This window comes from Rhinolophus sinicus, chromosome 17, assembly GCF_057876585.1.
Source record: "Rhinolophus sinicus isolate RSI-liver-muscle chromosome 17, RSI-T2T, whole genome shotgun sequence".
Lineage (NCBI taxonomy): Eukaryota > Metazoa > Chordata > Mammalia > Chiroptera > Rhinolophidae > Rhinolophus > Rhinolophus sinicus.
In genome coordinates this window covers 170,796,655-170,809,503 of record NC_142517.1, presented here as the reverse complement: position 1 = coordinate 170,809,503, position 12,849 = coordinate 170,796,655, and positions in this window count along the sequence as shown.

Here is a 12,849-nt window from a genome sequence, read left to right as displayed (position 1 = left end):
TGGTCCAAATGACCAAAGGTAGTACTGAATTAGGTAGTACTGATTAAGATACTTTAATCAAAATAAGTTTAATTCTTCAACTTAAGTAATTAAAAAAAAACAACCACCTGTTATGACACACTAGTGACTGTGGCTTAGTCTAATTCTGTTATACAGCACAGCCATGCTATTACTAATGAAGAAGTATGTTAGAATAGCACATAGCTGAGTTGTCATATACTTTATTGAAAAGATAAAGAAGCATATAGAAATATTCTAGGATATTAACTAAGATAATTTAAATAAAATTAAAACTATTAAAATAATGTGTCAGATCTCATGCACACATGAGTACACACATATACACACACGCTCACACACTCACAGAATAAAACACAAAAGTAATCAGAGTCAAGAGCAGGAGAAAGGGTCCAACTAGGACAAAACAGGTAGTTGCAATCCAACTTGCATTTTTCATGCAAATGTAATAGATGCAAAAGCTGTGGAGAAAAATCATGCTTGAGCCAGAAGATCTATGTCAAGCTGGATGGCTTCTAGGTCCTAAAAGAAACTGATAAGGAAGGACACAGGATCTAGAGATAGGCCAATGAAGAGTCAGCCAGTCTCCTACAAAATTCCCTCCTAGAGTAATGAAGAAAGTAGTATGTGGATAGTCAAGGCAGAACAAAATGAATACTCATTAGGATATTAGCAGTGCTAATATCAGGATCCTCTTTTAACTTCCCATTAAAACACACAAAACAAAAACAATAAAGAACAAATTGATTCAAACTAGCAAATACTCCAAATACTGAATCATGAAGCTGACCGAAAGGTGAAGAAGTATTGATTTACCCCCATTTTGCACCTTTGATTTGGGTTAAAAATGTACAGTCAGATTGCCCGTGAGACATACTAAATTAATAAATTAACCTATAAGTAAACAATGGTGAATGATATTTTGAAATTTCCAGGATGAAAAGTAAAAGTATCTAAAACATCTTTCAGCTATCACTCTAAAAAGAAGGAAGGTGAGTTTTCTCCTCAAGTTGTCCTTTGCAATGCTACATAAACTCTTCAAAGGTTTTTGTTTGCTTAATGGAGAAAACATTTTGACATAATATTTCCATATGAAGAAAATGTATCATTCATTCAACGTTGCAATAAAAAAATTAATTTATGCATGAGTATAATAGCGCATTGATTAACCCAGAGATATAAGACAGTTCGATATCAGGAATCAAGCAATATATTGCAGCAAAAGGTCAAATAAGAATATACTTTTGTATAATGCAACTTCATCCCTAAGAGACTTGCTAATGGAAACATCATTTAAATATAACCTAGTTGCTGTTATGGAATTTAGGACATATAATTTACCATACAGTTAAGAAATAATTTACCTGCCATTGTTAGGGATTTAAGTGTTCTAGTTAAGTGAGTTTTCAATACCTTTAAAATTTTAAAAACGTATTAATTTTAACTATATTACATACTTCACTGACTTAGTAAACAGAGTATTCTAATAAAAATTGCTAGGTTAATAACTTTAGAGTTATTACTATGAATATCAATTACTATGCTGTATTACAATGACAACATAGGGCTGTTTTTTGAAGACCTAACTCTGAGCTGCTCTTTAAGATAAACACACTTCGATGGAAGGCGGAGAAATGTATGTTTGATGCTACATGTGAGTATACTTTCCCCTGTGTTGCTATATTGCGTGCACTGACAGTTCAGAATGGGTATACTTATGTTTCTTCCTCTGTTCTCAAACCTGGTGATCTAAAATTTTAAGGGGGGGGAAAAAAACTAATGACTTTCACAAGCAAACAAAACTGTAATAATTTTTAAATACACTTTCTAATTTTAGAATACATTTTAATTTATAGAAGAATTACAAAGATAACATAGAGTTTCCTATAAATCACACACCCAATTCTTTTATTATTAACATCTTACAGTATATGGTCTTCGTGTCATGATTAATGAATAGATACTGATACATTTTTATCAATTAAAGTCTATACTTTATCCAGATAGCCTTAATTTTAACCTTGTGTCTTTTTACTATTCCAGGATCCTATCCAGGATACCATATTACATTTAGTTATCACATCTTCTTACCCTCCTCTTGGCTGTGTCAGTTTATCATTCTGGTCAGTTGTTTGGGAGAATATTTTAAATCACTATTTGTCTGATGTATTTCTAATGATTGGACTGGGATTATGGGTTTGAGGGAGGAAGACCACAGTGGTAAAATTGACATTCTCATCACATTTTTCATCAAGAGTATATTCTATCAACATGAATTTTCACTGTTAATGTTGACCTTGATCACCTGGTTGAGGTAGTGTTTCTTAGGTTTTTCCACTGTAAAGTTACTCTTTTTTTTTTTTTTTTTTTTTTTTTGGTCCCTTTCCATTGTGTGCTCTTTGGAAGAAAATCACTAAGAACAGCCCACACTTAAGGACTGGGGATTTATGTTCTATCTCCTTAAAGGGGGAGTGTCTACACAAATTATTTTCAGTCCCTTGGCATGGAAGATTTATTTATTCTCTCTCATTTATTCAAGCATTCATTTATATGAGTATGGACTTATGGATATACATTTTGTACTTTGGCTATAATGCAATACTACTTTATGTATACTATTATACAAATTGTTTCCCCAAAGTCTCTTGGGAGCTCTTTCAGTGGGTCCTGTGTCCCTCTGACACACCTGTGCTGTTCTGGGGTTTATTTAGTTAGGTATTTTAGTGCTTCCCTGTATTCTTGCACTTCAAAATGTTCTAAGGTTATCTTGTATATTTGCTACTGCAATGCCCAAATCAGCCATTACTCCAAGAGTCCTGGTTCTTTTTATCAGAGGATGCTATTAGAAAGAAAGACCTGGACACTAGGTGTGACGATTGCTACTGGAATGACATTTCTTCTAGGCTTTTCAGCTGACATATAGGTATGTATACTAACCCATGTATATACTAATGTCTATGAATAAATGTGTGTGTAACCATTGGTAGCTATATTATAGTAAATGAGTTCTTGCTGGTGTCTCCATTTCTAATCCATTGTTACATGGAATTCTTTGCTTATTTGTAACCTCCCACTCCAACAATAAGAAACCTAGTGCCCACTATTTGCCATCCCATTACTTAATTGTTCAATTCCAGTATACATATATAATTGTTTCAGAATTGTTGACCCTTCCTCCAATGGTAAACAACTTTATCAACTAGAATACAGTGTTTATGTATAGTTAATTTTGACTTTAGTCCTAGAGATTCAATTTATTTCCAAAATTACTTAGGTAACCATCTATTTTCCCACATGATTTAGTGAGAATTTTTCATACATTTATAATACAAATATATTTCTTTGTCACACTAGGCATTTCATCCTGGGATCTCCAACCTCCTAAATGATTTATAAATTCCATACATTAAGGTTCATTCTTTGTTCTTTAAAGTTTTATGAGACAAATACTGTCATGTACCCAACATTAGAGTATTTTACAGAATGATTTCATCTTCCTAAAAATCTCTATTGCTTCATGATTTCAAGTCTCCTCCCACCCATATTCCCTGGAAACCACCGTTTATTATCTCTGTAGTTTTACCTTTTACAGAATGTCAGATAAATTGAATGACAGAGTACATAGCCTTTTAAGACTGGCTTCTTTCACTTAGCAATATGCATTTTAGATTCATCCATGTCTTTGCATGGCTTGATAGCCATTCCCTGTTACCACAAAATAATATTGTGTGTATGCATATATCACTGTTTGTTTATCCATAAACCCACTGAAAGTCATCTTGATTGTTTCCAGTTTTTGTCAATTATAAATAAAGCTGTTATAGACATTCTTATGCAGGTTTTTGTGTGGACATAAGTTTTCGAATCAACTGGACAAATAGCTAGGATTATTCCATAAATGTCAATTAATTCAAGTAGATTAATAGTGCTGTTCCACTCGTCTACATTCTTAGTGATTTTCTGTCTGCTTGATCTATCAATTACTGAAGGAAAGATTTTGAAGTCTCCAACTGTAAGAGTGGATTTGTTTATTTCTCCTTTCAGTTCTATCAATGTGTTTCACATATTTTGACACTCTGAAGTTAGTTGCATATATGCTTAGGGTTGTTTTGTCTTCTTGGATAATAGAGTCTTTTATCATTATGTAACACCCCTTTCTGTCCCTGATAATTTTTCTTGTTCTGAAGTCTACTTTGTCTGAAATTAATACAGCTACACTAGCTTTATTTTGATTTGTGTTATCATGTTACATCTTTATCTCTTTACTTTCAAGGTACCAGACTATATACTTAAAGTGGGTTTCTTCTAGACAATATGTAGTGTATTCTTGCTTTTTTAAAGCAATGATAATCTATTTAAATTATTTTTATATAATTGGGTTAATAGCTAACATCTTTGTTAGTGTTTTCCCTTTGTTGCATTTACTCCTTGTTTATTTTTTCCTCTTTTATTTCCTTCTCTGATTTTAACTAGCATTTTATGATTACATTTTATCTTATCTCATTATACTAAGTATATTTCCTTCTAAATTTTTTCCACTAATTACAAATCCAATGGTAAAATTCTTCCTTTCTTTATATAGATCCCTGCTTCTGACCTATGTCATTTTTCTCTGCCTGAAAACTTTGTGGTTTTTTTTACCATTTCTTGCAGAGAAGGTCAGTTGGCAATGAATTTTTGTATGTCTCAGAGGGTTTTTGTTTCTCTTTCACTTTGAAGGACAATTTTTCTCTTTATAGAATTCTAGATCAGCAGTCTTTCACTCCATTTTCTTTTTGCTTGCCTAATTTTTCATGAGAAGTTCACTATAATTCTTATTCTTGTACCTCTATAAAAGAGTCCTCCATCCCCTGATTCTTTAAAAAAACAAAACAAAACAAAAACCCCTGTCATTTGGTTACTGGAGTTTTCATATAATATGCCTAAGTCTGTTGATGGTTGGTATATATTCTACTTGGTTACGTTCTTTGGACTTCATTCACCTGGAGTTTGGCTTGATGTGTGTCATTAATTTTTGAAAATTCTCAGTCATTATTACTTAAAATGTTTCTTATGCTTTCTTCTCTCTTTGCTCTCTTTCTGGTGTTTCAATTACATAGTTATATTTTTTCATAAAACAATCCTGCAGGTCTTGGATGTTCTGTTCTATATATTCTTATATTGTGTTTTTCTATATGCACTTTAGTTTGAGAAATTTCTATTGACCTATCTTCATGGTCTCTCATTGTTTTGTGAGCTGTGTTTAGTCTATTGATGAGCCCATTAGAGATAGTCATCATTTTTGTGTTTTGCATTTCTATCATTTCCTTTTGGTTTTTCCTTAGTGTTTCCACCTCTCTAATTATACTGCCCATCCAGCATATGTCTATTTTTCCACTACAGACTTTAACATATTTGTTATAGCTATTTTATTTAATTTTCTCAAATTTATTGAAATATAATTGACAAATAAAAACTGTATATAACTAACATGTACAATGTGATGATTTGATATACCTATATGTTGGTTACCATAATCAAGCTAATTTAACACATTCATCACCTCACACAGTTTCCATTTTTTTTGGTGTCGTGATATCATAGTTATTTTAAATCCCCTGGTAATTCCAATATCTGTGTCATATCTGAGTCTGTGTCTTATTATTGCTGTTTCTTTGGAGTGTGTGTATTATTTTTTTGCCTTTTTGGCATGCTTTGTGATTTTGTTGTTGTTTTGTTGAAATCCAGGCATGTTATAATGTCTAGTGATAGGTAATATCAGCTAATAGGAATTGAGGTAAATAGGCCGTTGGTGTTAGCATTTGTGTTAACGGCTAGGAGTTGGGCTGTGTTTAATGTTTGCTGTAGCTACGGGTTGCTATGGGGACGCTCTTCCTCTAGTGTCCATGGTTTTGTCTCACCTCCTCGTTTTAGGCTTCCCTAAGTAATCCTCCTCAGAAAGTCTGCATCTTGCAGCTTTTAAAGCTATAATTTATTGTTCTTCTGCTGGAGCACTCATTGTGGGTGTGTGGTGGTAAGGTGGGGAGGAAGAGAAGATTTCTATAAGTTTTCATTTAAATCTCCATCTTTAGTGAACCTGTGACTCAGGGATCTGACCTTCACAAGTGTTTCTTTAGGGATACAGGTTTAGTTTCTCTTTCCCCCTACTCCTTTGCTAGTGCTCCCAATATAGTTTCTTGTAACCCTAATCCTTGCTGACTATTCCATGCTTCCTTATGCAATGTTAGAAGAGTAGAGGGGCTTGCAGTGGGAGACATGCCCTTCTCCAGGGGGCTCTAGTAAATTATTTTTCCTTAGAGAGTGGGCTTTTGTTACAGAGAAGACTCTGGGTGTGTTTCACAATTACTACTCTTTTGCTCCCCATTTTCGTTCCACAAGGAAATCTTTCTCAGAGTCTCATCCTGAGAAACTGGTGGAATTATTGGAGATAAGGCCTATAAAAGTATGAGGGCCTTCCTATGACTGCAGGACCCCACAAGTTTCCCACTCTTAAGCTAGTCTACACTCGGTCACACTTCAGTGGCCTGTGACAATTACTATTTAAGTGTTACTGCCAATTTATGGCTCGAGTGTTTTTTTTGTTTGTTTTTTGTTTTTTCAGGTAAGCAGATCTCAGTTGTGACTCTGAATGCATCTCCTGCTCCATTTTTCAGGGTGATAATTTGCCCTGCAACCTCATTTCTCTGATTGGTCTGAGAAAAGTCAGGTATTATTTTTCATTTTTAGTTTTCTTAGCTTAACCTTGTTGTAAAGATGGATATGCTAACTTCCACACTCTTCACACATTGGAACTGAAGCAAGAAATCTGCTGTTTTTTACTTTACAATTCTATACCATTGTACTTGAATGACTAAGATATGTGTATTGTGCTGAAGGGGATAAGTTGGGGCATGGCAAAAATGTTTACAGTATCCGGAACAGGAGTTATGGTACATATTTTCATTGAATTTTAAAGTCTTTTGACTCAATTTTTAGATAATAGTCATTCTGTTGCAATGGGAATTTCCAAAGTCTAATCATCAAAAGCATATACTGTAATGGAATATATAATTTTACATAAAAAGTTCAGCTGCAAAGAAGAAAAGAAAATACACACAAAATTAAACAATTTCACTAAGACTTCCCCCCCTTAATAAGGGCTTGAATATCTCCAAGGATATGAAGAGCAATTGGATGACATTGGCATATCTTCTTTGAGTATAAATTTTGCTGGAAGGTTTGGTGAAACTCTATAATAAAACATGATGAATATCACATACTAAAGAAGTGGAAAAATTAAAGTAAACATTAGAAATAAGACGTGAGCCCAGGCAAATTGATTATTTTAAGGTGTGTTGCTCAGATCCTTAGTGTACACTTTACTCCCCTTTGTTATTAATAGCATTTTGATGGAAATTTTGTGGAGTATTAGTCTATAAAATTATAATAGAAAATATATTGATAGATTATTTTTCAGACGAAGTTTCTTAAATTTTTCCAACTACCCTCTCACTCTTTGCCTCTCCCCTAAATTCTCGTTTTTACTCTAGAAGAGAGTGGAATTTATAAAATTATTTTAGGATCATGATTTCAAAAAGCCAAAATATGCATCCACATCTCCCATGGCTTCTTGCCAGTTATCCCTCTTGAAAGCTTTTTAATCGAATATTTTGTTTAACATCTCAATTCATTACAGAATATTAAACAGGTAAAATCAATTTTTTTAACTTTTAAATTATCAATTTATGTTTTTGTTGAAATACACAATAGAGTCATAAGATACTATAACCAGTGACACCCCAATTGAGATGCCCCTCACTTGTTCTGTTATGCAAACATTTTCCCACACTGAGATTACTAGTAGAGTCCTTAAACCTTTGCTATCTATAAAAACATCATAAAAACATTCTTGAATTTTATCTACTGAGGAATGAAAAAGAGTTTAATGACTGTAACAAGAACAGGACACTCTTTTCCTGGTATTTTGGTGCTTCTCAAGATTCAATTATTGAACTTTTTATTGTTTACTAAAAAGAGATATGCAATTCAATTTTCTTTTGTTTGTTTCTTGTTCCTTATTATTGATAGAATCTAGGGAGGGAACACTCTATCAGCATCCTCATATCCAAGCCTTCAAATAAATTAAAAATTATATTGGCTTTTATAAACCTGTATGTGTTTTACAATTTATTTAATTTTCTGTTTACTATTTTATTGAACTTTTATGTTAACCTTTAAAAAGTGTAATAAAACCATGTTTAGTTCTAAACAATTGTCTCTTTAAACATTCTAGAATACTTATGAGCATGATATTAAAAATTTACAAAAATGTTTGTACACGAGATACATTCCTTTTGAGGAGTGACCAGTTTTCTTTATTATTGTAGGTATGTTTAGAACTTGTAGTTTTTAATAAATTATGTGGCCTAGTAGTCCTAGGATTAGATAAGCACCTCTGAAGTGGAATTCTAGAAGAACAAAGCTTCTAGCACATATCCTTGGTAAAAGAGACTGAAACTTTCTTGCATTTGTTTTATTAAAAAGAAACAACAGGCACTAAATGGAGTCACTCATGCTAAGCCCATGTCACCAAACCAATACTTAGTACCTAACCTAATGGCTATTTTGACCTTCCCCAGGAATTCACTCTTAACAGGTCAGTCGGGAATTTTTTAGTTAGCATCAATGAGGTAATCTGCCACATAGGCCCTTTCCATCTCCCAAAGGAAGATAAGGTAATCTACTCTGTCTTTATCCTGTTTTCCTTCTATTTGTATAAGTTTTTCATTTTGTACAGCTCCTCAGAGCTCCTTTTTACTTGTTAAATGGGATACTGCCCGACTCATGAATCATTTAATAAAGTCAATTAGATCTTCAAATTTACTCAGTTGAATTTTTGTAATAGCTTAGAAGCCATAAGCACTGGTATCGTTTTATAATAACACATTTTAACCATTACATTTTACTTGTTAGTATCAAGGACACAAATAAACAATTATTAAATTCTTTTTTTTCTGCATCGTATAGGTACTGGGAAATTCTTAAGGCTATAATAGACATGATGCTAAAAGAATCTTACCACAAATTTCACAAGAAGGTCAATGTTTAGCAGAGAGTAAATTAGTCAAGATAAAGAGTCATTATTTGAGTTTAAATGGTTTGGGGAGATACCTAGCAATAACAGAGAGAAAGTGCAACATTATGATGGATTAGAATTGGGGAAAAAATACAATTCTGGAATTATTTCCTAATCCAGAGTAGAACTGCATAAAATAAACGAGAGTTTTCTTTCTAGGACACAGGGTTGTTACTTTAATCATTATATTAATTTCAAAGGAGTGCTAAAGCTGTTATCGTCTTTTGATGTGTCAACTTGGCTAGTCTATAGTTCTCAGTTATTCAAACAATAATCTACACATTGATGTGAAGGTATTTTGTGCACATGATTAGAGTCTATAGGTCATCTGGTAGACCTGATTCTTTCGGTTGAAAAGCATTAAGAGTAGAGCTGAGGCTTCCCTGATAAATTTTGCCTATAGACAGTAACTTCAACCCATAACTGAGAGTTCTACTCTGTCCTTCCTGATGGCCTGCTCTCTGGATTATGAACTTGTGTAGCCAGCCCCACAATTGTTTAAGCCAACTTCATGCAATGAATCTCTTAATATGTCTTTTCTTCTGATTCTCTCTTGTTTTCTTTTGAACCCTGAATAATACACTATAAAAACAAATTATATAAATAAAACACATCGGTAAATATCGATTTTGTAGCTAATAATCAATATTTTGTAGCTAATAATCAATATTATTTAAATTTTGTAGCTAATAATCATTATTATTAAATAATCTTTTTATTATGACCTCTAAAACAAACATTGTAAAATAACAAAGATGTTTCTTTTGTTTTACATTTCTTTCACTGAGGGATAATATTCATAGAGTACATTTACTCTAATTTTGTGTGTGTACACTTCCATAGCTTTTGCCAAATGAATAAAGTAGTATAATCACTACTAACATAAAATTGTACATTCAAAAATTTTCCCTGTCCTTTCTCGGTCACTCTCACCACCACCAGCAGCAACCTTTAAAAACCATTGATCTGTTTTCTGTTCTTATAATTGTGCCTTCTCAGGAAATGTTGTAAATGATATCATATAACATGTCACATTTTATAGCTGTATTATTTTACTTAAAATAATGAATCAGTGGCTTATTCATATTGTTGTGCATATTAGTTCTTTTCTATTTTATTGTAGAGTAGTATTACATTGCATGGATGTACCACAGTTTATTTAGGCTTTCTCTAGTTGATATTTCAGTTGTTTCAAATTTTTTGTTTATTAAAAATCCACCTTAGTAAATTGGATTTTTTTCCATCTCTTATTGAATGTATTCATTTAAACATTATTTAACAAACTCCTGTTTTGTGAACGGGTTTATGGTTTTAGGGATAAGACAGTGTATAAGGTAGTGATAATTTCAGCTCTACAAGTTTATAAACTTGTGATAAAGATAGATAATTAGGCAATTACTTTGAATGTAGTAGATACATAGGTACATGAAAGATCATGTGTCTGTAGCAATTAGTGTAATTTGTGGAATCGGGGAATAATTTCTAAATTTTGTGACCTTTAAGTTGATGCCTGAAGAATCCAGACATGAGTCCTAATATCAAGAAATCATAGGTTAATTCTTGGTCTTGTCAAATAATATTTTGTCAAGTCCTGAAAACTTACTGGATCTTAGATTTTTTATTTGTAAAAGAAAAGCATTGAATAAGATTAATTCAGTAGTTCCTTTAAAGCTCTAAATTTTTATATTATTTTATAAATCTATTATGTGGTTAATAAATTAAATGTGTATCCAAAATATTTTTTGTCAATAAAAAGTAGTATAAATTTAGAACTTAAAAAGAATGCTATTAAAGTTCTATAAAAATTAGTAAATCAAATTTTAGTGTTTTGTTACAGATCTTTGAACTGAATTCAACTTTTGAATCCTTACCTTCTCAGTTGGTTCATTGATTACTTGATTGACAGCTGTTCATGCACAACTATTTAGGGTAATTGGTTTTCTAGGCTTTTAAAAATTTCTTTCCAGAAAAACAAAAATTAGTACAACCTTAAAATAAACTGTGAACCAAATCCTAAAGTAATGAAATTGAGTGGAGAGGTTATTGTGACTATAGGGAATAGAGATAATATCTATTTTATTTATATGGAGAATCCCATTGTCCAATACTCTTTGCCATAAGCTAATGTATGGAAGCATTCCATCCCAAACAATTCTGGTATGGCCTTCAAATTATCTATGAGCCAAAGAAAATAAAACATTTTTTCAAGAGCAATGATTTCTTGTGTAATGATTTTCATCCTGCTAGAAGAATTTTTTTCCTGATATATTTCTGGCAAAAATAATTTACCAATAGCTTCTGACACATTCTTTTCAAGCTAGTCCTCAAGGGGAGAATTTTAGATAGAAACAAAAGAAACTCTCTTACATTCTAATGTTTTAGAAGGGTATATGCAAATTACATAATAGACTTACTGTACTAATATATCTCAATTCCAGTAAAAGAATGCCCAAGCAAAATTTAAAATTAATTATGTATATTGTAATTTCTGGATGTAACAAATTTGAAATAGAAAGTTATTATAAGTTTAAAATGCATGTTTAATGTATATTTTAAAAATAACTTTATGTATAGAGGATTAAAATAATTTTCTGGACTGGAAATCTATAGTGTTCATCAGGTAATTTTTCAGTTACCTTTCAATTAAAACCTTCAAGGTCTTAATTATGAATTTCTTCTCAACTTTTTTAGTTGCTTGTGTTTAAAGGTACATTTAAAAAATTTTTCTTAAGAACTTGAAATTCATTTTCCCTTGGAAACAATGTTCTATTTGTTAAAAAACATAAAATGGTGTCTAACAAAAACATTTGAGCCATAACATTCATTCATTCTTTCCATAAATGTTTACTATCTTATGTCTCATTTTATGTCAAGCACTGAGAATAAAAGAGTGAACAATATGTCTGCTTCAAATTAGTGTCTGCCTCATACTTGAATGAGAGGAAGGTATCCCAATATAAGAATCTCTCTAATTTCTTTTAATTCAAAGATATTTAGTACTACATCAGTTAAATTCATAGTTCTATGTTCCTTATATACAATTTTCTGTATTTATCAGGAAAGTATAGGTTGCAGAGGATATGTACTTGCCAGAAGATAAAGCCTTGCTTTCTGTGAAAGAAGCTCCTCTGACGTTAAATGACAAGGTGATGGTTTATCCCATTCACCTCAGATAGTTATTTTAAAAGGAAAAGCCTGTTTTTCCTTGTACATATTCCCATACCTCACTGTGTCCAGCCTTTAACTAGGATTGAGTTTCAGCATGACTAGGGAGACAATGGAAGTAAAATATTTCTCCAATTTCTGAATGTACAGTTGGGATAGCTATCATAAGAAATTGAATCTTTACATTGACTCTTTGACACATGGAGAAAAAGCTATTATGGTTAAAAAAGCAAAGTGGAAGAAAATTGAATTTCTCATCTTTACCAAATAATACACCAATAAATAATACAATATTCCTAAGGGAGTGACAGAAAATAGTACTGCATTTAAATTTTCGAAAGGCACACAGTGACAATACATGTTAAATTTCTTGTTTCCATGTTTAGTAGTGGCAAAAATGAATGCATCTTGGATATCAAAGTAGATTAATGTAAACTGTGATATGATATCTCTTCTAACTACATTAATTCAATATAATTCTTGATCCCCTGGTATGCAGCTATTAAACAATGTTTATCTCTTCACCAGTAAAATTTGATGTACCTACTAAC